Below are 26,938 nucleotides of genomic sequence, written 5' to 3'. Positions count from 1 at the left end.
ATATGACAGACCATGTTACTTTGGTGAAAGAATTATTCCTGACTGGGCTGTGTGCAGTTTTCCTTTTGTATGAAAGAGAAATGTTCTTGCCAGAGCAGGCAGTGCCCCCTCTGTCTGCAAAGCAGAACATGCTGTCTACAGAAGCAGAAACATATTTGTGATGAGAAGGGAAAAAAATATTAATCCTTTCAAGAATTAATTTTCCAGACTATGCTTTTGCAAGGTACTGAGTGTGTAAACTGAAGCTGCTTATCTTAGATAAGGATAGAGGGGAAGGACAGATGTCTGTGGACAGGAAAGAAGAGAAACAGCTAAGCACAGACCCTAGGTGCACCACAGGTAACTTTATGTGTTTCTATAAACGGAAATGTGATTGGAAAAATGATTAGTTTCTGAATGTGGAAAATGAGAAAGTAGAAAGTGATTCTTTGGCGTTGAGGATGAGCATTGCTGGGACTGGGGATGGCCTGGCAAGGCAGCCAGCACATCCCTCAACTGCTGGGTGTGCATCCCTCCCTCCTGCTGTGGGTGCCTGCAAATGGACACCCTGAGCAAGCCAGTTCCTCACCCCTGGAATCTGTGCCTCAGCAGGGAGCCTGGAGCAGGAAACCCTTTAGCACACACAAATTCAGAGCTCCTTTTCCTTCAGACATCCTTGCACTGCTGTGACATATGTGAGCGAAGTGACGATAAATGTCACTGGGAGTACAAGGGATCTGTTCAAAGGCTCAGGGGGATTCTGCTGCCTTAAATTTTTATCCATTAGGAATATATGTATTTTTAATAAAAGTTCTGGGGTTTTTAAAAGATAGGATTGGGTATGATGAGAAATGTAGAAGAATGGACAAAGCTCAAGAGATTTCACTACTCCCCGAAGGAAAATATTCTCACCAAATAACTCTCAAGTGCTTTGGATTTGTTTGTTAACTGGAAAATCTGGATTATTTTAACAAGAAAATTAGGAGTAAGTATTTTCTTTGGACTTCTGCTACTGTAAATAAAATATGAAATACTTTCCCTGTACAGGGAAGAATTATTTTATTGATCCATAGTTTACTTTTGTTTTAGTATTGAAACTTATTTTCATCTTTCTCACAATGAAAATGGATAAATTACTTCAATCTGTCTATATACATGTATTTTGGGTGGTTTTTAGTAACTTTTATGGTATGGGCTGTAAGCAGGTATCTGAACCAAAATCCCGTTGTTCTGTTCCACTCATTCATAAGTAATTTATTTCCATGATTTTTTTAAGGTAGGTGATTAGAGTAATAGGCACATGCTGGTAGGTTTTTAATTATTTTCAGTTACACTAGAATATAATTCCATTTAAAAAGAGAATATGCTTAATGTGTCATTGAATGAGAGTATAACTCTCTTCAGATAATGGTGTATTACATGCAGCTGTATCCATCAAATACAAAGGCAACTTGAAATATTAGAGTAATAAAAGAGTAGATACTTTGCTTTAGTGAGAGACTGTGAGCTGCCCTGGTGAACATTAAGAAAAAATTACCTTCCTAAAACTATTTAACTTTAGGATGGTGTGTTAGCAAGCATCAGATCTAGAAAAAGAGATGATGGGGAAAGGATTTAAAAAAAAATAACTTTCTGATTAATTTATTTAGTATGACTGTAAACCCATAAATATATAGTTTGAGGTAAACCACCTTTGACATTGATATAAAAAAAAAGTCTCATGTCTTTTTCCAGTTTTAGATTTTCTTGGTGTTCGAGCTCCTGGTATCCTAAATGCAAATTTAAACCTCTGATTCCAGGAAAAGAAAAAAGACTCTCAGCATTAGAGTTACAAAATGAAAGTAGTTCAGATATTACCTGCCTGTAACTTAAGTGCTCAAAATCCAAAAAGCAAATGAAGACTCTAAAATTTATTTTGGATTTTAGTGGGGATATGGATGCAGGGCTCTGCTAAACCGAAGGACATCTTAACTCTTTAGGTTCAAAATACCATAGAGCTTCTACTCTGTCTCCTTCTCACATCTTCCAAGCAGGATATAGATTTTTAATAAAAGCTCTGTGAAAACTGAAAAAATAAATAGGTGTTCTGAGCAGCTTTAATCCTGTTCTTTGAATTCATAAAAAAGAAGCTGGGTATTTGTAATTTCATTTCTCATGTTGTATTTCTACCTTCACTAAGTACACCATTGAGCAGCTTCACACCAGATCTAAATGTGAGGAAAACCACAGCCTTCCAAAGAGAAAGTCTCAGTTGTGGCTGGGAGGCTCTGGGGAAGGAGAAGGAGCCGTTCTGTTAACTTAGTATTCCTTCAGAGCTTCTCTTTGAGTCACCCAGGTTTGCTCCCACCTTTCCTCTGATACCTGAGGAGGAAGCAGATGCCATTCCCTTCTCAAGTCATCATGAGATTCTCCTGGGTCCCTGCCAGGTGTAGAGGTGGGAGGGCCTGCAGTGCAGTGGGGCTGTGCTCTGCTGTAATAGATGAAATTTTAACCTGACCCCAAGGAGTTCTGAGTCCAGCAGGGCCCATTCCTTCAGTGAGGCAGCACAATGCCACCACTCCTGAGAGTGAGGACTTGTAAACTGGGAGGGGAGGGGAGGGGTGGTGGTTTGCCCAAGTGGACATTTCCTTCATACAATATGAACAATTATTTCATTTTAGTGCTCCCAAATTTAGACACAATTACTTGTAGGTAAAAAGAAAGGATACTGAGTTAAGATTTCTGTAAGGAGCAGCTTTTAAGGTTGAAGTTTGGCTTCTTTTATTCTTGGTGAGACCAATGACCATAGCCAAAATTTTTGCTGATGCTCAGGTGAGAAAGAAAAAGATAATTTCTTGCCTCTTTCCCCTTGGCCACCTCCTGGCACTGTGCTGGCCAGATGGTGCAAGAGCTGTCCCTGTCCTTTGCCAGGACCCAGACCCCCAGGACAAAGTGGGAGCTGCAGAGGTGCTGGGAGTGTGGTCACTACCTTGGCTTTTGGCCCCATCTGGCAAGTTGCCATCCCCAAGGATAAAGGATGTAAGTATATGTAAGAAAAAGGGCAGGAAAAAAAGCAATGTTCCCAGTGTGCTGGAGGAGGAATAAACTCTAATGTGATCATCCCTGACACAGATGGAATATTTTACAAAGTATTCTGTCTATAATATAAGAAATATGCTAAACATCTCTATTATGCTGCATTTGAAATGTAGAAATAAAAATAGAAGTTGAAAGGTAGAGCTATTGCCTCTTCTGGGTTTATAGCATGCTGTCAGTGGAAGATGTTAACCCTAAAACCTCCTGGGAGCAGCTCGTTCACTGTGGGGGAAATGCTGGAATAGCCATAAAGGGTTAATAAGATGTGGCAAATTTAAGGTTTTACCACTATAGCTGACCATTATTTTTTAAATTCTGTAATAAAGGATTGAGCATGGAATGGTAACACAAACTGTTGCAAAAATCAATCTGCATGTTAAAGCCCACTTTTGTTTTGATTGAGGCGGAGTCAGTTATTAACTGCATGATCAGAGCACAGACGCTGAGTCCTATTCTTTCCTTAATTGAGAATTGCTGTTACAGATACTTGACAGTGGTTCATAGTGGCAATAATCCCTTTTGAAAATTGTTGTTATTCTAGTCATAAGTAGCTTGCCAGGGCACTAACCCCAGTTTCACCTCTGATAGTTAGGAAAAGAATCTGGTTGATAGCTGATGATGTTTAGTGATTTCCTGCTAGATAATTGCCAAACTAGCAAAGTAAAAAAACTGAAATTTTAAAATATTTTATCTTTGGTTAGGAAGAAGGCGTGGGCTGTGAAAAATACTGGAACTCCCATTGTTCAAAATGAAAATTCGTTGCTTAGTGAGAGTGCTGACTTAAAAATTTTTGCATGTCTTTTGTTGATCTTGCAGGCTGATGCACACGACCTGCTAATGCAGTGCTTGGCTTTCCATACAGAGCCATTCATCCATGTTATATGTGAATGAAGCTTCCTGGTTTGTACATGTGCTGTGTCACATTCCTCTGGTTTTCTAACAAAGCTTTTAATTGGTATGCTGTGACTAATGAGCATGAAGTCCCAGAGGAAATGGAGCAGAATTTTCCATTATCCACCAAGAAGCTTCAAGCTCATAGATTATCAGGGCTTGAACTCCTGGATAAACCAGGGTCAAAGGCTCTGAGTATAATGGAACCTGATAGCTTAATATTTTGCTTCCATAATATTAAATTAATAGTTTCTCAGCAAAACTGTATTGTCTGTCTGATGGCACTGTGCAAACTGTAACTGGCATTTCACTTGGACATCATATCCAATCGCTGACCCTTCCCTGTTAATGTTCCCCTAGCTCTTGAATACTGATGTCCTGCCTTTGTTCCGCTTTGGGTAATGATGTGCTGCATGCTTTTGCGGGATAAATCTCTCTTCAGTTTCAAGCAGAGATCTTCCTCTTCATTCTTCCTCTGAACAATTATTGTACACGTTGCTTACACAGGATTGCTGCCATATGTTGCACCAGAAGTGGTTGCAGTTTTCTAGGGGGGTTTAGAGCTCTCAGTCCAACTTGAACTTGTTCAGGACCTCTTTGCTTTCAAGACTAGATGAGATTGGATGTAGTGAGACCAGCATACCTATAGGCTACCTCTGCCAAGTAGAGCAAAGTAATTTTCTTCTGTGCCTTATGTTCAGCACACCCACTAAGTGTCCCCAACAGGTGCAGTATAAAAGAAAATTTAAATTAACTTAAAAGCATAAAAAGATATCCAGATTGTTACTGGAATTGGTGGGGGAAATTGTGGTTAGCTTTCCAATAAAGTATATGGAATAATATTTTTACCAAGTCACTCTTTAATAATTAACCCAATATACAATTAATAATTTCCTCCTTTTTAACAGAGTCTTAATGTGAGTTATGCTTTGCAGTGAAACCTCTAACCCAGAGAAAGAAAGAAGAGATTTTTTTTTAAGGTTAGTTTCAGCAGAGTCACTTCCCTGAGCTGTCATGGTTCAGTGTGTGGCTGTGCAGAGGTTTGTGGGGACAGGGACTGAAAGTGAGCAGCTGAGGGAAGGAGGGATGTCTTCTTGCAGCAGCATTGCCACCTCATAACAAGTTAAAGTTCATGAAATTATGGCTTATGTCTTGGGAGCTCAGAATTTAAATCAAATAAATCTAATTTCTTTTACATGTTGAAACTCCTCTATTGCAGAAAAACATCATGGTACTGGTGGGAGCTGTGTGGGGTAGGTTGGTCCTTCTTGTGCACGTGGTCCTTGCATTCCCAGCAGCTGAGGGGCTGCAACAAAGCCACCTTTCATTTGATCCTCTCTTACACATTTGGTTTGCTTAGTTTCCCAACTGGTGGGCTCCTGTAGACCCCCTCTGTTGTCATTCTGTGAGGGAGTTTCCAGAAGTGCTGTCATCTCTTGTGCTTAGAGCATGAATGCCCAGTGTCTCTGGGCGGGGGGTGTGTGTGTATAGCAAGGAGAACAACAGGAGTTCTGTGGTTCTGTGCATCTTTTTGAGAAACAATAAAAAAATTGATGCTCCAGAGGTATCTTGAACAGTTGTTTCACATGACAGAATTGGTTTCTTTTGTTTGCATATTAAAGAAATTCTCTATTAGCACTGTATTATAGAATATTAAGGTTATATTATTAGATTCAAAGGTTACCAGGTGCAAATACTAAGAGCAATAACTGCATTGTGTATTCAGATTGTGATATATTGTTGTTTTATCCTGTGAGGAAGGGGTTCATGCTTCCTCTGCAATCAGGAGTTCTGCATGCACTATTAACAGCGGATAGCTCTAAATAATTGCCTGTCCTTTTTTTACTGTCACTGACACCAAGGGGACAAACTAACAGTGGTACCAAAACATGGGACCTCTTACTGCTTTAAAGCGCACAGAGAAGGGAAAGGGGAGTGGAGTTGAAAGGTTTTGGTTACATTCTAGATGCAGGTAAGAGAGCACAGCTGATGGACTCCAGCGTGGCATGGAGCGTATCCATTTACTCATCCAGATTGCTGTACTTGAAGTACAAAAAACCAAGGGAGTTGAGGTGAAGGTCAGTACTGCCTTCCATCTTCATTCGACAGATCCTGTAAAGCCCAGAGTGTGGATGTCTGCTGACCACAGTTACTGTGCAGGTTGTGTTTGGTGACCCAGCAGTACTGCCCAGTGTGCCAGAGCTCCATCGGTGGAACACCCCCTGGCTTTCCTGAGAGCAGAGTGCCCCACAGCCCCTGGGCTGGGCACAGGTACAGCCCTTCTGGGCTGACAGGGAGGGAGGGTGCCAGGGGCTGCTGGAGATCCCTGGCCCACAAGCCTGGACTTAGTGCTGCTCTGACCTTCTGGCAATGTGCTTTTGTTTGGGAGCTCACAAGTGGAAGGAGAATTCTTCTGTCCAGTCCAACTCCCTTGTTGTCCCAAAGGGCAGTGGTGATGTTGAATCACACTCACAGATTTGCTGGTTTCCAACTCAAAAATCACCTTCATTTTCATACTTACTGTATATATTGGAAAGCTGTTTGGTCCATCATTCCTTTCCCTAGCCAGAATTGTAGCATTTCTGCTGTGCAAAGAACAAAGACCTTTACCACTTGAAACACCTCCTGTACTGAAAGGGTGGAAATGTAATAGCCAGCCTGTTTCTCTGTGTAGGAAAATGTTTGGGAAAGTCCTCCCACAATCTCCCTCTGGTTTTTTGACCTTTTGTGCTGCCATCACAATCTAGAGAAGCCACATGTTTTTATTTTCATGCAGGTGAGAGGAAAGTGATTAAAAGTATGCTTTGGAACGTATGCCTTGGTGTCTCATGTGAAAAGTATCATCCAGCAGAGCCTTCAACCTTGTGCCTTTAAAAAGCAAACATGTTTTCCTACCAACTTCAACAGGTACCCAAAGGCACAAAAACTGTAAAGAATTGTCAGGCAACAGCAAGAACCTCAAAAATTACTTTTCCCAGATCCCACTACTGTATTCCCCAGAATAATTACACTTTCTGACAAATGGGATTTTGGCAGTTGTATAGAAATGATCTCTTTTTAGTCAATAGTTCAACTGTTCAGAAAGGTGTGTATGGATTGATACTACTTCTTAAATAAAATAAATGCTAATATATGCTAATATCTAATAATTTCACATTTGTGGTTTTGGTTTTATTCTTTTCATTAAAAGCCTTAAAACCTTCTTCTGAATTTTATACTTACATTTTAGGGAACAATAAAGCTATAACCTTTAAGATCATTACTGCTTTATAAAATGAAGGTAAAGCTGTTTGCTTTTTTAGTGCTTTGGGAGATATTCATATTCTAGTAAAATATATCACACTAGTTAATCTGGATTTTCAGTAAGCAAATGTAAAAGTCAAACTTTTTAAAAGAGCAAGAAATACTTGCATTTTTAACATCTCTCTGAAATAAGATGCAATGTCCTACTTTTTAGTCCTTGGTTTGTTGAAAAGATCAGAAGTACAGCCCTTATTGACTTAGTCCTATGCTGAGTGTAAATTCACACAAAGAAGAGCAATTTGACATGTGACTGACCTTTTTCAGAGCAAGATGAAGAAATGTGCTGTTAAGGTTACCGGAGTGTGGCAGGATGTTTAATCAGCTTCTTTGCTTTAAAGAACAGTAGGAAGGAAATGATGTATTAAAGATGATATCTTCTTGTCGATTTTAACTCCTAATGCCAGGATCTGAGTACAATAGCAGATTAAATCTCTGCAGGGGAACTTCCTACTGGACTTTCTATTTTTAGGTGTTTGTGGCTGCTTCTTCCTTTGCTTCTCACTAGTTGGCTTTTGCTCCCTTGAAGAGGTGAGTTGCTTTCTCTGAGATCTACTTCCAAACTCTGACAATGTATTTCTGTTAAGAGCAATTTTTTTCCCTCAGTTTTGTAGGAAAGGCAAAATAAAACAGCATAAATGAATAAATGAAGCCATGCACTTTCCTGTTGCATTTCAGTGCATGCATGAGGTAAATTCATGGCTTCAAGCACTAAATGTTTGCAACACTCTTAACATGTGTGTAACAGCACAGCAAACTTTTATGTAACAATAACAAATCAACCCAGATGTGCTTGTGCAGCTGGGTAAGTAGGATAGTCTGGTGTTCTGTGCATTCAGTTTGTCCCTCATGTTTGAAAACACCCCAGAGCTGTGTGTGTCTCCTCTGAGTCATGCACATATCCATCCAAATCAGATGCCTTCACCTGGCTGTCTTTTCCCTCTGACCAACATGGATTGATTCCAGAATAGCCCTTTATTTTAGGAACAGCACCTTTTTCCTCTACTGCCCTCATGCCCTCTCTTGAGAGATTAGTTTACAATAGGAATCCTGTTTGTAATCTATCTCAGAGATAGCGCAGCTGAGGTTATTATATTAATTTAATTACAGTGAGACCTTCTTCCTCTTCTCCACTGTTCATTCTCAGGATGTTGCAGTTCTGTGCATCAAAATCCACCACTCTCTGCCCTTACTATGATATTTTCAGAGGTTCACCTATCTTGCATTTCACTGTCTTTCAAAGGTCCATCTTTGTGTCCATTCTGCTCTTGGGGTTACACTAGATGATCTTTAAAGGTCCCTTCCAAACCAAACCGTTCTATGATTCTATAATTTCTATTCTAATTCAGGCAATGGATATATATTCTTTGGAAGTTTCAATAACCACTTCTTCACTTGTAATTTGTATTTTTGTGTCATATGTTTACTACTAATTTTCAGCTTTTGCCAGTCAATGACCCTTAATTTTAAAAAGGTATATTAGCACAGTAAAACTATTATAATATTACAGAAATATTCTTCTATTAGTCTTGTATATTTAGATGAATGCTTTTCTTTTTTCACCATAATGAATTTTCATTTTATTGCTTTTTGATGAAGCAATGTGGTGGGTCAGCCCTGGCTGAATGCCAGGAGCTCACCAAAACTGCTCTATCACTTCCCTCCTCAGCTGGGCAGGGGAGAGAAAATGTAATGAAATGCTTGTGAGTTGAGAGAAGGATCAGGAGATATTGCTCACCAGGTACCATCCTGGACAGAACTGACTCTGCTTGGGGAAATTAGTCTAATTTATCACCAATCAAATCAGAGTAGGATAATGAGAAATTAAATCTTAAAACACAACCCTTCCTTCTTCCCAAGCTTATCTTTGTTCCTGCTTCTCTATCCCCCACTGCCAGCAGCACAGGGAGATTGGGAATGGGAGTAACAGTCAGTTCATCACACATTGTTTCTGCTGCTGCCTCCTCTCCAGGGGGAGGATTCCTCACACTCTTCCTCTGCTCCAGTGTGGGCTCCCTCCCAGCAGAGACAGCCCTCCACCAAGCTGACATGAATCCTTCCCACAGGCTGCAGTCCTTCACCTCTGCTCCAGCGTGGGTCCCCCACAGGCTCCCAAGTCCTGCCAGCAAACCTGCTCCAGAGCTGGCTCCTCCCTGCATGGCTCCACAGGTCCTGCCAGGAGCCTGCTCCAGCCCAGGCTTCTCAGGGGGTACAGCTGCCTTCAGGCACCCACCCACTGCAGCAGGTTCTCCATGAGCTGCAGGTGGATCTCTGCTCCCACTGACCTCTGTGGGCTGTAGGGACACAATCTGCCTCACCACTTTCTTCACCATGGGCTGCAGGGGAATCTCTGCTCTGGCTCTTGGAGCACCTCCTTCCTTTTCTTCTTTACTGGTGTCTTCAGAGTTGATTGTCTCACGTATTCTCACTCCTCTCTTCTCTGGCCACAATTGCTTCTGTGCAATAACTTCTTTACCTTTCTTAAATACATTATCCAAGAGGCACAGCCACCATGGCTGATGGGCTCAGCCTTGGCCAGGAGTGGGTCCATCCTGGAGCCAGCTGGAATTGGCTCTAACAGACAGGGGGAAAGCATCTGGCAGCTTCCCACGGAAGACACCCCTGTAGTCCCCTGTCCCCCCACTACCAAAACCTTCCCTAGCAAACCCAATACAAGCATCTTCCCGGCCTTCTGTCTCTCTGATGTTTTGTTTTTCTTTGTTTGTTTGGCTTTTGCTTGCTTTTGAACCCATTGGTGGAGCTCTCTTTATTCTGTTTTAGTGGGCTCTTCAATTACAAATTTTTTACTTGGTTAGTTTGACAAAAGTACTCTAAGTGCTGTGTAGCTTTTTTACACCAATTTAATAATTGTTCTAATTTGTCTTTGTGGGAATGCAGCCAGGTCAGAATAAGAATTTAAGTTAAATGACTCTAAAAAGCTTGTAATCTCAGAAACTTCTTTTTAAGGCCACAGGAGTGACTGTTTTTTACTGACATCCAGCAGCCTTTGTTCAGCTGAGTCTCAAGTGATGCCCATGTCTTCAGCATCAGACCTACTCCCTGCCTCTTGGAGGCCAAACATTCCAGCAGAGGCAGTGAGATAGTGATAGCTGGCAGCACCCACTCAGGATTTGTTTTAAATGTTATAAATCCAAGAGAACTACCTGAGCAGTATTTGAGCACTACCTGGGTTCTTGTCCTGTGGTCTTAATCTACTCTTGAGCTAGAGGTGCTCCAGGTACTGTGCTGTCACCAAAGAACCAGCATAAGCTCACATGTATTTGTCACCCTGGACTGTGCTGCTTTGTCCCTGGCTTCCTCTTGCCAGGGTGGTGCCCTGGATGCTGTTATCAGGCTGATAGAGATGGGAAAACCTCAGCTGTGAGAGCAGAGGACAGAACTACAAGAAGCAAGGAGGTGTGAGGAGAAGTGATAGGATTGTTGTGTGTTGGATATGGAAAGCCTCTGCCCTCCTCTAACTTCTGGGCATCTTTTGACTCCCCCTTGAATCTGGCTCAGCTTGTCTGGAGGATGGAATCAAATCTGTATACAATTTTTGCTCTCTGTGTCATAAGGATTGTCAAAACCAGAATGACAAGAATTTGTTCATTAGTTTTAAGAATGGTGTAGCTGAGATAAAAGCATTATCTGCATCATTGAAATAAATGTCCCAGTGATACTGACACATTACCACTGCAGAGGACACTTATGGAATGTGTGACAATGGGTTATTTAAGGGACTACTCGTGAGGAGTGCAAAGATAAACCTTCAAAAGGTACTTCTGTAGCGGCAAAACAGGCATGCACAGCAATAGCAAGTTGTCACACTTTACACCCCTACTTCCTGGAAGGGAATTAAGGCAAAACGGGGACACACAAAGTTTCTGGAAGAGCTGGAATGAAAGTTCTGGGTCTCTATTTAAGCTGTGGTGTATGATCCTGGCAGCAGCTGCTTCTCCCCACCTACGCCTTGGCTGTGAGCAGGGTGACTCTGACAGAGGAGGCTACAGTCAGAATGGGTTTTCATTTTTAAAAAAGAAAAGTATTAACAGAAAAGTATTACCTTCTGTAACTTCATAATCAGAGATAACATGATAAGTAAAATAAGGATATGGTAAAAAACACTATAAAAAGTTCATTCACTGCTAAATAGCAATTTTATGCAAAATAGCTGCAGCCTCTTGTTCCTGCTACTATCCTCCTTCATCTCTCTTCCAAAAAGAGGCAAAGTTCATGTGTGTAAGAAGGGTAGCTGCAATTTATTCCCTTTATTCCCCCAAATGCTTTTTGGGCACTGTAAAATGAGATTTCAATTTTGCAGAGCCCTGCAACAGGCCATACATAGTTTGGGACCCTGCTTTGGGAACCATTGTCTTGGACTTTAAATGTGAAATCAAGACAGCATCTGTTTGCATTTAGCCTGCTATTTAAATGAACTCGGATTTTCGTATGGCAACCTAATTACTCTGAGACGGCACTCCTTGTTCTCATATGAAACAAAAATCATCAACTGAATAAATCTGTAACAAATTTAATTGACATTTTGGGAGGTGCAAGTATTGCCAGTGTCAATTAAAAGTATTGTCACATGCTTTCCCAGGACAGAATTTCAGTATATCTGTGCATTTTCATACCTGCTGCCTCTGTGGTAGGAGCATTCACTGCTAATCAGATGGCAGGTAGCCATGAGCTATCAAACACCTCTCTCTGCATTTATCCCAGGAGCATTTTTATTTCCCTGCTTCCTAATGGAGTATTTCTTTGCCAGAAAACTTGTGGAAATATTTTTCCTGTATTTCTTCAGACTTTTCCCAGTGGAAAGTATCCTTCAATTTCAGCTCTTTTCCTCTGTCACGTTGACCCCAGCGCCTTTCTTTCTGGATTTCCTGCATGCTTTGTTTTTCCAAGTTTCTGTTTTCAGTTTGTGATGATTCTTTTGCACTGATGGAGCATCTGCCCATAATTTGTGATTTTCTATTGTGAAAAGCCATTTTGTTTCAGTGAGGTGATGATTTCTAGTTCAGTCTGTTATTCTCGAAGATGACTGACTTCTCGTCATGGAACTTCAACCCCCAAATGAGCAGCCTGGGCTCCTGATACAGCAAATAAAACCTTCATAGAGGAGTCCAGAGCACTCTCAGCTTCCTGATCATTGATCAGATTGTCTAAAATTGATCAGGGATGGAGGAAGGTATGTCCTTAAGAAGGTCTTTCTTTGTCTCTTGCTTTTTATGGAAGGTGATGATCATGTTGTGCTGTTACAGCTCTTCCACCTCACATATTAGTATTGAAAGGCTAGATCATGGTTTCTCTGTTTTCCAAGTCTGCAGCAAGGTCGGAAAAAGATATGAGTGAGGGATTGCTAAGTCTAGGAGTGGCATGCTGTATTGAAGAAGCCTGTGATTACCAATCCAATGCTACATAAACGCCCTGTGGAGTTTTTTGTCAACACAGTTTCCACAGAAGAGTCCTTGAAGGCTGTGAAGGCTGAAGTGCTCGCAGAACAGCTGAGTTTTCAAGATTTTATATCAGATCCCAGGGAGAAGGCATGGACTAGACAGGGACAATTCTGGCCTTCCACCTTTCTTAAGATGCTGAGGCTGTAGCATCAATCTGTCTTCCAAAATCCCTTAATGATAGAGATACTGATACTCCCTCTGAGAGGGAGTTCTGCAAGCTGCTGTGCAAAACCCTTTTCTTTGGCCTATAAGAGGAGGGGAGGTGTTCCAGGCTGAAGAAGTGAAGAAGAGACAGAGAACACTATCTTTAAGAAAACCCAGCAAACCCAAACACACCCTGGAACCAAAGCACCCTCTGTTTTCTCAGTTGTTGTATTCAGCTGATGCCCACCTTTCATCATTGCTGTTCCAAGGCTGATCTCAGGGTCTGTCATATGCTTTAGCTATTGATTTGGCTTCCACTTAATTGAGATCTTGAAATGAGATTGTTCCGTGCTGTGCAGTGCACATTTATACAGCCACTTGCTACATATTTTGCCTTTTCCTTGCCTATTAATGATAATAAAGTTGTCAGGAGTCTGTTGCTACCCGAACCTTTTTGTCATTGTCTGTCTTCTGACTGTTGACCCTGCCATATGGAGTGAATTCCCAAATCTTGCAAGGCTGTGTCAGGCTGATGTAGAAATTTTCATTTAATATTCATGGCAAAAGCAATCTATTCTCTGTTGGCATCCATAAACTATCACTGGTTTGTTTACAAGACTGGCTTACAAAAATACACACAGAGAGTGAGTGAAAACTTGTTTCCTTGCTACAAGTGATCTTAACAAAGAGCTTTCCGACTTGAAAGGCAAGACAAGCGAGCATTATGCTGTGATTTGGGTTTCTGCAGTAGGAAGTCTTTTAAACCAGCTCATAGAGATCTTCTTTCTGAAATGTCTTTGTTGACATTTAATAAAGTGATCATCAAAATTTTGGGATGGGGGTTGTTTTGTTGGGTTTTTTTTTTAGTTTGTGAGGTTGTTCCTGCCGGTGGATTGAGAGTTGCTTCCTTTTGCTGTTGAAGGCTGGGGTTGGAAAGGAAGACACTGCAATCTATTTCAAGAATAGTCTGAGGAGGAGGAAATTCCCTTCTTGTTCCTAATAACTGGTGCAGAACGCTCTGCTGGAGGAGGAGAATAGTTCAGTAAGTTAAAACATTTAAATGAAATTTTGATTTCATACATCTTGTTATTATCTAGAAATTTAATTGTATTTTAAACAGTATTTTCTTTGTTAAGGGGGAGGGACTGCGGGTATTGTGTAATAGCTTTGAACTCAGTAGACACTAATTCGCTGATACAGCAAGTGTGAAATGTTCATTAAGAAAAGAAAACAACAGCAGATCCGCTACTGCTTGTATTGCAAAGCACCAGTCTAAGCTGCTGGAGTGCCTCTGAGAGACACCAGCAGTGCATTTCATTATCCAGGGTCTGGGATTAAGAGACAGAGGTGATTTTGCCCATGCACAAATCTGTAATGCTGCTATCTTTTCAGATGTTTCCAATATCTTTAGGGTACCTCCACCAACAATTTAGAATCAAGGTTGTGTTTAAATATCAATAGTAGAGCAATCCAAACCTCCTTTGAGGCAGGGTTAGATACCCTAGGTGAGCAGAGTAGAATGAGAGTGTTTGTCTAGGTGCATTTCTGCTCTAATCAGAAATAGTGTGGTGTTCAAGACATGCCTAATTCTGTGCTTCATGCAGAAGTGTGTGCTGTCACTCTGGCAGCAGTGGCCATGGGGACCTGGGTGTGGAGGCACAGTGGAAGCCCTTGTGCTCCTCCATTTCAGGAAGGTGCTCCCGATGCAGTGAGCTGTGCTCAAGCACAGTGGGACCCCCAAAGCCCCCTTGCCCTCTGCTCTTTCCCCATAGGGCTGATGCAGGGAAGCAGCCTGGGTGCAATAAAACAAAGCCCAGGACCTGTCTGTGCCTCCCTGCTGCTCCTCAGCTGTCAGTAGGGAATTTGTCCTTATCCCAGTGGCTGCAATTCCACTGCTGTTTATGGGCTCCTCGTAGGAGCCATTGTACAAAAGCCAAAGAGGCTCTGTCCCCCAGAAGTCTCACACTGCTGAAAATTCACTTTTTTTCCTCCTTTTGCCACCCATAGGAACTGAGGTTTGGTAAGCAAATTCTTGAATTTTTATGCAGCAAAACTCAAAGAAAATATTTTTTTTTTAATGAGAATAATCTGGAGATTGTAGAAACATCTTCTGCCAGGTAATTTATCAAGTGTACTCTGCAACCCCTTTCAAGCCAAGAATGTTGCTGCAGGTGTGAGTTTGCTCATGAAATTGTTTGTATACCCAGGTGAGCCACCCTCACACACTGTCCCCACCATGTACGTGCTAGCCTTCAGAAGAGACACATTCCAGCACTGGGTGTCTCATCCTATCCCATGATCTCTTTTGGGACTTGGCCAGGTGGGACTTTTATCTTCTGCAGACAGTATAACCTGCTTTGAATTTCTTAAAGATCTCTGTCAGGTATGTGTGCCAGTATGTGAAACTCTTAATGTTCATTTCAGTCATGCATCTGTTTCAGAAGATTATTGCTACATTGAAGTGAAAGTCAAGTATTTAGCTGAGAGAGAATTTCTGCAATGCATTTTAAAGTATAATTTATTATATTATGCGTAATTGCCTAAAACTCACAGCAGAATTCATTGGACCATTATATCACACACTGTGCAGGAAATTCTTGTGTGTCTTGATAGAGTTTATAATTTAATTGATGATGAGCAATTTAGAGAGGGAGAGATATGCTGTGAAACAGAGTTGTAGCATTATGTGACTGTGAATACAGGTGTATGTATGGGGTAGTTCAAAGTTTAATAATTACTAACTTAAGAATATCTGTCTTCCAGTCTATATAAATTTATACAATTTTGAATAGTATCAAATAACTAAAAGTTATGACATTCTCTTATTTCATTTTTCTTAAATAATTTTATTTTCCTGTAACTTTGTGCCTCGTATTTCTTGAAAGTAAAAGCCCAGATTTAAACTTTTAAACCAAATGTTAGAAAAATTTCAGGGATTCACGTGCTCAACGTTCATTTTTATTCTGCCATTGAAAATACAGAAAAAATTGTTAATTCGCTGAAAAATATGTTGGGTGCTTTTAGTGTGTTTCAGATATTCAGAAATTTTAGAACTCTCTCTTCCTTTAAATAGAGCTGAATGCATTGTCATGTCCAGTGCTGAGAAGTGGCATTGCAAGGCAATTCTTTTTGGACTTGTAAACAAGCTTCCATATGCAAGTACTTTGAAAGTGTTTTTCAAATTGTGCTACATCTGTGTCAGATGGTAAAAGCATGAAAAAACACCAAAAAACAAGCTCTCCTAATGGCCTCAAACTGCAGAATATGTATACATATTCAAAACTGCCTATCTTTAAATAGCAAATATGAAACATAAATGCCTTCCTAAGCTTTCTCCACGAGCTTTGCTGTGTTATAGACCTTCTCTGCCAAACTTCCTTGTTCTTGTTCAGTTTTTTTGTCTGGGCAGAGACAGTCATTCCCTTCCATCCATGCTCTGAGCAGAGCTGCTTTGATGTCACCTCATCTGCAGGGTGACATAGGAACACTGGAGCTTCTTGCTGCAGAACCTGGGGCACCCAGGGCCCCACACCTGGGTCCTTGGTCAGTGGCCCTGGCCAGGTGTGGCAGAGCTGGGGCTGTGGAGGAGCCCTGGCACTGCAGAGAGACCCTGGGCAGCCAAAGCCTCCTGACTGTGGGGCAAGCACCACTTAGAGCTGTGTAAGCAGCTGAGCTGGGGGAGCTGCTGCTGTGGGTCTGCCAAAGGCCTTTGGAGAGCAGGCTGCTCCCATTTCCAGTGGGTGCTGAGCAGCACAAACCACAGCCTGGCACCCAGATTGAGTGGTGGCAGGTTTGTGCAAGGTGTGTGACATTGTGACTGGACTGGCACTGAATTTGTGTCAGGGTGGCAGAAGCTGTTCTGGCCCAGCAGCCGAGTATTGGTAAATTAGGCCAGTGACAATCAGAGAGATACTAGATCAGCAGAGGCACACTGATTTAAAACTTACATTTAGGTGAATAACATCCATTAAAAATAAACCTAATAAGCAAATTTTAAATTTTTTTTACCTAATAATATTTAGAAGTTATATATTCTGTGTAAGGAAATTTTGGCGTCATTTTAGGAGACAGCAAGGCTTCTTATGTATTTAAAATAGAGGTTAAAACACATTAATGAAGTTATGTATATGTGGGAACCATCTTGTGCAGATATGATGAAGTTACACTAAATTTTGCCTTGACAGTTGTGCTTTGCCCTAAAAAACTTAATGTAGTGAATTTGAAGTCAAAGTCAACAGAATGTTTATGTCATAATTTTGCAGCAAGTTGTGATTTTTATAGATTGGTGAGATTCAGCATGGTAAGTGGAAATTTATTAATCACTGAAAACTGTAAAAATGAGATTTTGTTTGGATTAAAATTTATTATCTTCTTATTTTTGTACTTATTGACTTATTCAAAGTATAAGAATAAAAAGTTAATAGGTTATATAACAGTAGTTAAATCTGGACAATAGTTTTGTAGGAAACTGACCGTGTAAATGCAAAATCAAAATAGTGTGTTTTCCTAAAGCAGTACCATATGTTAGCTGATTAACAAATTGCAGGGTTATTAGAAGATCTTGGCTGCTGGTAAGAAGAAGCATCTGTTTTTTACATCTTTTATCTAATATGTGTAAAGACTTTGCCAAGTCAAGTTTAAGTGATTTTGTGTGTGTGTGTGTGTGTGTGTTTTGTTGTTGTTTTGTTTTGTTTTTTGTTTGGTTTGGTGGAGTTTTTTGGGTTTTTTGTTTTTTGGGTTTTTTTTTTTTTTTTTTTTTTTTGGTGGGGGTATATCAGCTATATATCCCTTGAGTATTTTTCTTTCCATAGGCAACACTAATGTCTTGTTGGGATTTAAATCTAACACCGTTCCTGTGAAGAACATTCAGTAACATTAAGAAGTAGGGCTCATTATCCCATGTACAGGTATTTTTTAAGATCAGTTCAAAATTCTGCCAGCACCACAGCTTGTATTTAGTCTAAAACTTTAAATTTTGTTTTGTTTTTATCTTCAACCAGACGTCAACTTCAATAACTAATAAGCAGTTATAAAAGTTTCATTTTCCTTCAGAATGTAGGAGTTTACACTGATGGCATTGCAGTGTGTGCAAAGTGCTAAATGTGTGTGCCTGCATCGTTGTGTAGCTGCCAAAACGAGTGTCATGGGTTTTACAGAGTCACCTCTGCTTATGACCTATTCTGAGGTCTTACATAGAGTTTTAAGTGGTTAATCAATCTTATGGCACTGGCTTGGAGCAGAATCTCTTGTGGTCTAGCCAGTTTTGAGGCGGTAGGGAGAGCCAACAGCCTGAGGCTCCACCCTGAAAATGAGATATTAGAAAAAGACTGAAGATTTTAAGTTCTTTCAGGACTCTCAAGGAGGACTTCTCCTCTTCTGTGTTCAGAATCAGTTTGCGGTTTCCAAAGCAGCATCTAAGAATAGCTTTAACTTTTCTTATCCAGGCCTGATTAAGTTTCTGGACTTTCATATGGGGATCTTGCTAGCCACAGGGAGCCTGCAGGACATGCTTCTGCATGTTCTTCCTTTGGGACTCATTGTGTTTCATTGAGGATGAGAGACAAATGAAAGTTTTAAAAAGAACTTTAAAAAAAAAAAAGATGTTTGCATGTGGTTAGTGTCTCTATTGTCAAATTCTGATTTCTCTGTTCATCTGATTTCCCCATACTTTCATTAGAAGGCTGTAATTTGAAGCAGTGAAGGAAGTTTTGAAACAGACAATGGGTGGAGATCAACCTATTTTCTCTAAGCTCTGGGACTTTCCATGGTATGAAACTGTTTAGTTTTGCAAAAATTGCCTGTATTTGATTGGCAGGACATTGAGCACAGTCAGGTCATGGCCCAGAGTGAAAGGCTAGGACAAGTCTTGAGATGAAGTATCAAGATGGGGAGTGAGTTCCCGCTCCTGCTGCTGGGCTGTGTGTTTTGGGGACAGCAGCCCAATGCCTGCAGGAGGTGGGTGCTCCCTCTCCCTGTCGGTGGCAGTGTGCTGGTGCTGAACAGCCTTCAGCTGCTGTAATCCCCAGGCCAGCTCTCAGCCTCTCTCCAGCCCGGCCACCCACTCTATCCAGCTACCAACAGCTTCAAAAACACAGCCTTCTCACTATGCCTTGCTCTACAAATAGCTTTTCTTCCTGTGTTTCTTGAGAAGTAAAGCATATTGTTAGCAAAATATGCCGAAGATGATGAGCAAGAGGTGAGAGAAGCAGCAGCTGAGCAGGCAGTTGCAGGGTGCTCAGGTGTGTTCGTGTGAGACAGGTGTTACCCCTCTGTGTGCTGCCGTGTGCTGCACAGCCCTGGCATCCCCAGGCAGCTCAGCAGAGCTCTGTGGGTGCTGCAGGGTGTCTGCAGGACTGGGGTCAGAGGGTGAAGGAAGCGCTGCTTGCAGCCTTCTGGCACAGCCACAGCGACCGCTCATGAAGTGTTACTGACACAAGTTTTAAGAGCAGGCTTCAGGCTTGGGTTTTCAAAGTCTGGACAGGAGTCATGCAACAACTCCATCTGGTATGAGATTGCAAACAGAAATGTAGTGTAAGGGAAAGACAGACCGTCCTCAGCCTTGTAAAACAGCATTTCATGGCAGTGAGAGTCTCCTCAGAATATGATCTGGGTTGGATTGTTTTGTTTCAAGAGAGAAGTGTTTAAGAAACTGATTGTCTAGTCTGCTGGCAGCAAAACAGTGTGACAAAAAGTGTTGGGCAAAAATAGAAATAGCCAAGTCTTCATACAGAGAATCTGGAACATGAGCCTAAAATTTAGAATTAAATGTGTGCTTGGCTCTTGAGGAAAACAGTCTACATGGGAATCACTGACTGTCTAAAACATAGTGGAAATGTTGGAAAGAGTATTACAAGATATTTCCATGTATAGAGAGTACATGTTTTTCCAAATAAAAAATTAATTTTATTTTATTCTCAGAAGTATTTAAGGAAGTGTCATGCCATCCAAAAAGTCATAAAGTCATATGTGCAGATGTGTTCAAGTGATCACCACTACCTCCACTGGAGAGCTGTCCACTGAACAATAAATGCTCTGCTGTGCTGCATGCAAGAGGCAGCTCCTGTAATATTGGCCCCTGTATGTGCTGGGCATTTAGTCTAATGTGTGTGCTGCTGTACAGTCATGGAGAGGTGTCTCAGGAGACTAATTCACCCCATCTTCAAATAGGGGTCTAGATTCAGTGCAATGAATTACCTTCAGTAGTTCCTCTTTCACCTCTGTGGTTACTCAGTGGACACTAGGTGGATATTTCCTCGGATTTTTGATGGCTGAGACTAGGTGAGGTGTGGCAGGTTGGCTTCCCTTCAAAAGAAAGAAGGAATGGGATTCTTTGGTGGTATCTAAGGAGAAGTCCCATCAGCTAGAAAAGAACACTCTTTTTTTCTGTCCTTTGCAGTGCCAATAGTGCAGATGAGTGTAAAACATCTCCAGAACAACCAGTGCATCTGCCAGCCTGCAGCCACCTTTGCAGGGCCATGTGCAGAGCCCTGGTCTCCAGCAGAGGACAGATTGGGCTGCTCTACACAAACCACAGTATCCAAGGTTGCTTAGGCAAGATGTTACAAACTGTGTGTGTGCCACACCTGTGAAGATTTTGTGATTTTTTTTTTTTATTACTTCAGATTTTCTGGGTCAGGAGTTACTGAGACACATCACTGTATATCATATGTACATCACTTGCGAAACAGTATTTAATCATGCAAATAGAATGTTTACAAAGAGTCTGCTGCAACAATCCCTGGAGCTCCCTGTTACAGCAGTAGCTCCAACTTCTCTTCACCACTCTGATGTGTTTCTGCAGTTAACATACAAGTACATAATCCAGGTATGAAACTGCCATTGCTTTCCTGTGTGTTCGATAATTCTGTAAGAACTGCTTTCTAAAGTACTTGAAAATCTAATGAGATTTTGGATAGGTCTCTTTCAAGTCAGCCAGTTATAACATTCCTTGAAAAATTGCTAGTAAAAGGTTTCTTACTGTGCATCACTGCTTAATAAAAGGTGTATTATTCTTTGCCCTTGAAAAATGTCTCCTGACTTAAAAAAAAAAAAATCCTATTTCCTTTGACTGAGAAAGCATAGAGGTGGTTACACATCTCAAATAGGAAATAGTCAAAGCAAATCTCCAAGGTACTACAGGAACAAAAAGCATGTACCATCATGGCAAGGTTGTGTGCAGCAGTGTGAGCAGATATTCAGATTTCATGCTTCTAAACAAGCCAATTACCAGTGACCTACCAGATCCTAGTGCTGCCTTGTGGAGGTTGTGTGCGGATCTGCACAGCCTTCCCTGTGGTCCCACATCCTGGAGAAGTGGGGAAGGGTACGGGAGGCTTGTGCCACGCAGTGCTTCAGTCTTAGTCAGGGCACCCACAGTCCTGCAGAGAGGCTTCTCAGTGGCAGGGAATTGATGCAGGAGAAAGATGATCTCAGCTCCCCAGTGCTGTACAGATCCCTTGTTCAAAAGGTTTAACAGTGTTCTGACACTTGATGGTGTGCAGAGCCTTGGATGCTGATGCCATGTAAGATTTACCCTGCATTGTCTGCCACCTCTGTGGAATAGCTGAGGCACTGCAAATTCATTCTGTGGCTTCCACTGCTCTAACTTTCCTGTGTAGACAGTTTTCTACAACAGATGAAACATGACTTAATGTTTTGTATGCCATTCATTTTCTCCCATAGCCTCTCTTCCGGAGGAGATTTCCATGTGATTCTCACCACAGAGCAGAGTGTTTCGATTAGGTCTGGGGTTGCTGTTTTTCTATTGTTTTTCTATTTCTTTATGTTTAGCACATATTATGAAGTGTTGCTGTCAACATTAGGGCTTCTTGTACCTTGTCAAGCGTAAGAGCAGTTTTACCAGGCCCAACAACCTGTCTTGACTGGTGATTGTTACCTAAAGAAGGATGTGGGATCAAGGAAAGTATGTAGTCATACTCCTGGAATATCCTCCCAGCTCCCAGAAATATGCAATTAAAAGATTACTTGAGGAAAACCAAGGATTATGTCCTTTTTCTTAACAGTTCTCAATGGATTTCTTTTCCCATTACCTTGTTTTTTATTTTTTAAACTCCTCTTAATTTGGTAACTGCAATGTCCTGTAGCAGGAAGTTCCCCAGCTTACCAGCACTTCCATAATGCTCTGTGAAATTAATATTCACATCTATGTAGTTTTGAATCATTAGCTTACTTCTTTCATTTGATGACCCTACAGTCTGTATTGAGAGAGACAATGACCAGTCTTTTTCCATTCAATTTCTGTCACTCATGTTTATAGACCTCAAGCAGATGTTTGAGTCATCTGTTTTTATAATGGAGAGTCCTACATAATTCAGTTGTTTCTTGTACAGAAACTCTTCTGTAACTTTGATCATCCATGCTGCCTTTTTCTTAACATTTCTATTTTTTTTTGACCTGGAGTAAATTAAAATTGCATGGAATATTCAAGATGTTGGTGGACTGTGGATTTGTACAGTATCATAATGGTATTATCTGCCTTATTTGCTATTTGTTTCCTAGCATCTTCTAACAACTATTTGGTATTTTAATCACTAATGAGCACTAAGCTGAAATTTTCAAAAAATGGTTATAACCTCAAACTCTCTTGAGCAATAATAGTTTGTTCAATGTTGATGTGCATCGCTTTACATTTGTCTACATGGGATTTCATCTGTCAATTTACTACCCATTCAGTGAATCTTGTGAGGTCTCTTCCTTGTAACCAGCCCTTGAAGTCTTTGAATATCAGAATGTACTCAGTAAGCTCTGCCATCTCACTCAAACCCTCTTTTTCAGCTCACTATTATAGAGAGCTGCCTGAACCAGTCCACTCTGTGTGATAGATAATCTACATCTCCAGGGAAAATTGGCTTTTGTACCTACAGAAAGGGTTTGGGGTTGTTCCTATCTTTATTCAGATTTTTATCAGCAGGAAGATCTCCTCTCTTTGTTTGTTCACAGAGGGATGTTGCTACATGCCCTCTGGAAATCCAAGGGAGCCATGTCTGCTGGCTATCACAGGTCTGTTCTCCCACTGGGTTGGGAAATGGCAGCAGTTCTTGCTTCTGCTTTCCTTGACCCGTATGATCTTGTTTTTCAGGTTCTCTCTGCAATATTAAATTGCTAATTTCACAGTGCTGCATTTGGGGGTTGCTACTTGCCTAACACGTCCACATGGAACCTGTCAAGAGCCCTACTGGAGAGTGACATACTCTGCTTTCTGAAGTTGGGGAAGTGTTAATGGTTCTTATTTTAGCTCCATCAGCAAAAGAAAATTACAAGCGATAGTGCCTCTGTGGCTAAATTTGTGGTTCATTGAAACTGTAGCAGAGCCTACAAGATGAGGAGAGAAAATAATGTCTGATTTAAAATTTCAGCTGTTGGCTGCAGCTGCAGCTTTCAGAAAGCTTTTCAGCCTGGTTCCTGTCCCATTTTCTCCTAGCTTCCTTTCACTGCAAAGGGCGGCTGAATTGCAGCGTTGAACACTCCGTGACTTCAGTTTTTCAGTACGCAAACAACTTCAGCTTTAACTGGCGTGGCTTTCAGCACAGGTATTATCAGAAGTGCACTGTTTAAGAAGGGAAACAAAAAATTTAAATCATTTTTTTGAAGTCTGAATGTGTAGCAGTCCATGAGATGCTTTTAAATAAATAGGATAATTGTTTGAATTTCCTGCAAGGTGCTGAGTTTTTATGTTAATGTTTAATTGGGATGTCTCTCCCTCAATGAAATAACAGCATCGGAATTCACAGTTACTTACATATTGAACAAAGCTGCTATGTTCTTGCAACTGGTGACAACTACTATGGAGGGGAATTAGTCTTCAACCTGATAAAAAAATCTCTGTGGCACGGCAGTCCCATGCTGATGAAGACAGCCGAGGAACTGGAAACATGTTACCTTTCCACAAGCAAGGCTTTATTCGTTTCTTGGAAACGCTCCCGAGAGTTACATGGCACTATGAAGAAAAGGTATTTAGTGATGATTTGCAAAACATTGCTACAGTCTTAATGTCTGTGGCTAAAATCAAATACAGTGTGAGACCATGCTGAAAAAGGACCTCATGCTGCCCAAGAGGCCTGGGGTAGCCCCGTCCTGGAAAGGAATATTTCTCAGACTCTTAAGTCACAAGACCACCCAGTCTTGTCCTTGCTGGGTGGGGAAAACAAACAAATTACCTTCTTTGATGGTTGGAAAAAGAAAGTGATTGATAATTACTGCCTGCAGCATTTTACCCCTAACTGTGGCATTCAGCCTGTGTTTTCTGGCTGAGTTTAGGCACTTTAGAAGACAGTGCAGAAGAGCAGACTAAAAGCATTACATGAGTACTACTCTTGGGCTGCAAACTCATCCTTCACTTACTTCTTCACCAAGGGCACTCCTGCGTTACTCTCTGTTGTGAGAGAGGACTTACAGGAGCTTGTAAGACTGAAATGGAGGCATGTAAGTAATACTGTATCTTGTCTCAAAGGGATTTGGTGCTTCTTTCCTTCTAGGACTTTGCCCAGAATATCCTCCAGCTGGTGAAAGGATTTAAATATCATTCCAGCTGCAGTCGTGAACTATTATCTTTTAATGGCAGTTCTAGAGCAAAAAAGCAAAAGAAGGATGAGAAAAAAAGGGAATTTATTAGTGGACTTTATTTTATTAATTATAAAATATTTACTAATAGTATGAAAATCATAAATAAGATTGAACAAATTACAGAGCTACATTTTGCAAATGAGTCTTGGAAATCAGAGTATTGTAGTATTTACATATGCAGTAAAAGCTGCATATTGTCTATGTGGCCGATTAATATTTAACAGCCTTTTCTTCTGGACTGAGGAAAAGCTGTCATTGTCAGAACTTATTGCCTGTTCCCTACCCTGCACTGTGCTGCAGGTAAAGGCATATGCTATGTTAGGAGACATATTTGTATATCTCAGTGCAGACTTGAGTTTGTAAAGGGTCATACCTAATAAAATGTCACTTTGTGTTGTCAGTGGAATGCTCACCTGTGAATCATCCTGTGGTTTGAAAACTTTTTGTAGGAAATACAGGACAGTTGGAATTAAATTGTCTTGGGTTATGTATTTATTCATGAGAGAGACAGAGACTCTATCACTGCAAAAGCTTAAACCTAGTGTGACACCTTCCTGTGCTGACGTTGCTTATTCTTGTCCTCACCCCAGGCAGTTCTGTATGCTTCTTGTGGCCTGATGAGACAGAGCTTTGTTACTTTTCCTCCCTTTTTATCTTCTTGCACAGGAGCAGCAGACTTCCCCTTGTAGGAGGAATAAGATATGACATGAGTCACGACACTGCATCTCAGTTGCTGTTTGGACATTTTACCCTTGCAGAACCTGAAACATGTTTTCCCTTTTTGGGAGGAGGTTGCTGCAGCCACAGGCTCCCGTCCTGGCTGAGCAGAGTGCCCCAGCCTCAGGTCCCCTCTCCCTGGGGGCTCTGTGTTGTTTGTGCAGCATCCAGCTGCACCAGTGTTTTCAGAGGTAAATTTAGGTCACGTACCCTTATTCTTACTGTTAGTATATTAAGTTCAGAAGAATGGGCTCTGACAATCCCACTAGCTGTACTGCAAGGAAATGATGAGGATACTGTAAAGAAAAGTGAAAACAGGCAAAGACTTGTTTTCCAAAAAGTAAACTGAGGCAAAAAGAGAATGCAAGTTTTATGGAGCTCAGCTGATGTGAGTGAGTGATTGAGTGAGTGATTGAGTGAGTGAGGAGGAGGCTGTGAGATGGTTTTCCTACCTAGCACATGTCATACAGCACTGGTGGGTCTGGCTGACAAAGGGAAATAAAACTGATCCTTGGAAACTGCAGCTAAGGCCACTTTGTCATGAAGAAATAGGGTGCAAGTTCTTAGCACTGAGGGTAATTAAAAATGAGTTAGTTAACTGTAACACAGTGTGTGAAATGAGAACAGGGATATTTGCAAAGCCATTGAGGCATTTGAGGAGTAAGAAAACCTGTGTTTAGTGGGTGGTTGCTGCAGGGTGGAGGATTGTGGCGGTCCTGCTGCTGCTGGACGTGTCAGCAGCTCCATCAGCCATGTGCTGCCCGCTGAAACACCCTCAAATAACAGCAGTGGCAGCTCTGTATTAAAGGCAGTGATTATAATCAACTGCCGTGCTTGCACCTTGCAGCAGATAACGCGCAGTGCTCAGGAGGATTTGTTCCCTTCCATGTACATCAGGACAGGTATGTTTTGAGGTGTTTTTCCTTTCAGGTTTTTCTCTCATGCATAAAAGATGGACCGTGCTGGAGACAGTGACTGGATGAGTGTATCATGTCTTTGGTTAGGATGGTTTGGAGGTTTCTTAAGGTGGATGTCTCATGTGGGGAATTAAAGGCAGAGGAGAGAACTTTGCTCAGGGTTAAGCTCCCTCAGACAGGAGTTTGATGTCCTTCACTTTCTTATGCTGATCATCTGGGTGGATCTCATTGCATGCGTGGTGGGGTTTTAAACAAATGCTAGTGCAGATGCACCATTGGTGTCCTGAGATCAGTAATGTCGTCTTCATCTCATTTAAGCTTTTGGCTTTTGTGTGAGTATCCTACATCAAATTTAATGGCTTGTGATAGATGGGAAATCAGACAAGATAATCAAATGGTCCCTGTTGCCCTAAAGCTATGAAACCCTAAATACTGAAGAGTGAATTAGTAAGTGTGCATCCCAGCAGAACAGACTGGGTAGGCCTGAAAAAGAACAGCAGTGCCACTGCTGTCAACTCCAATTGCTTTCTTACTAATCAGCTGTCTTAATAATAGCACGAGCATGGTCTGGGGAGGTCAGAGAGGCACTTTGAAGGAGGGAGATGTAGATACTGTGGGAGAGGTCATTGATACATTTACAAGTTGAAAGGTCTACATTAGACATCTGCTCTTACATCTGCCCTCAGAGTCTGGTGCCCTACAAAGGGTAGAAATAAAAGCTACTACTTTTTACATACCACAACTTGTGACCATTCCTGCTGGTTTAGAAACCAGATCTACATAGAAACAAAGCTGTAAGAATGTATTCTACTTGTCTTTATCTTTTTTCAGATATTCGGATTTTCATTTGTTGTATAGTATTGCCATTGTTGT

This window comes from Camarhynchus parvulus, chromosome 2 (assembly GCF_901933205.1).
Source record: "Camarhynchus parvulus chromosome 2, STF_HiC, whole genome shotgun sequence".
Taxonomy (NCBI): domain Eukaryota; kingdom Metazoa; phylum Chordata; class Aves; order Passeriformes; family Thraupidae; genus Camarhynchus; species Camarhynchus parvulus.
The sequence above is the reverse complement of the archived record's forward strand: the minus strand, read 5'-3'. Positions refer to the sequence as shown.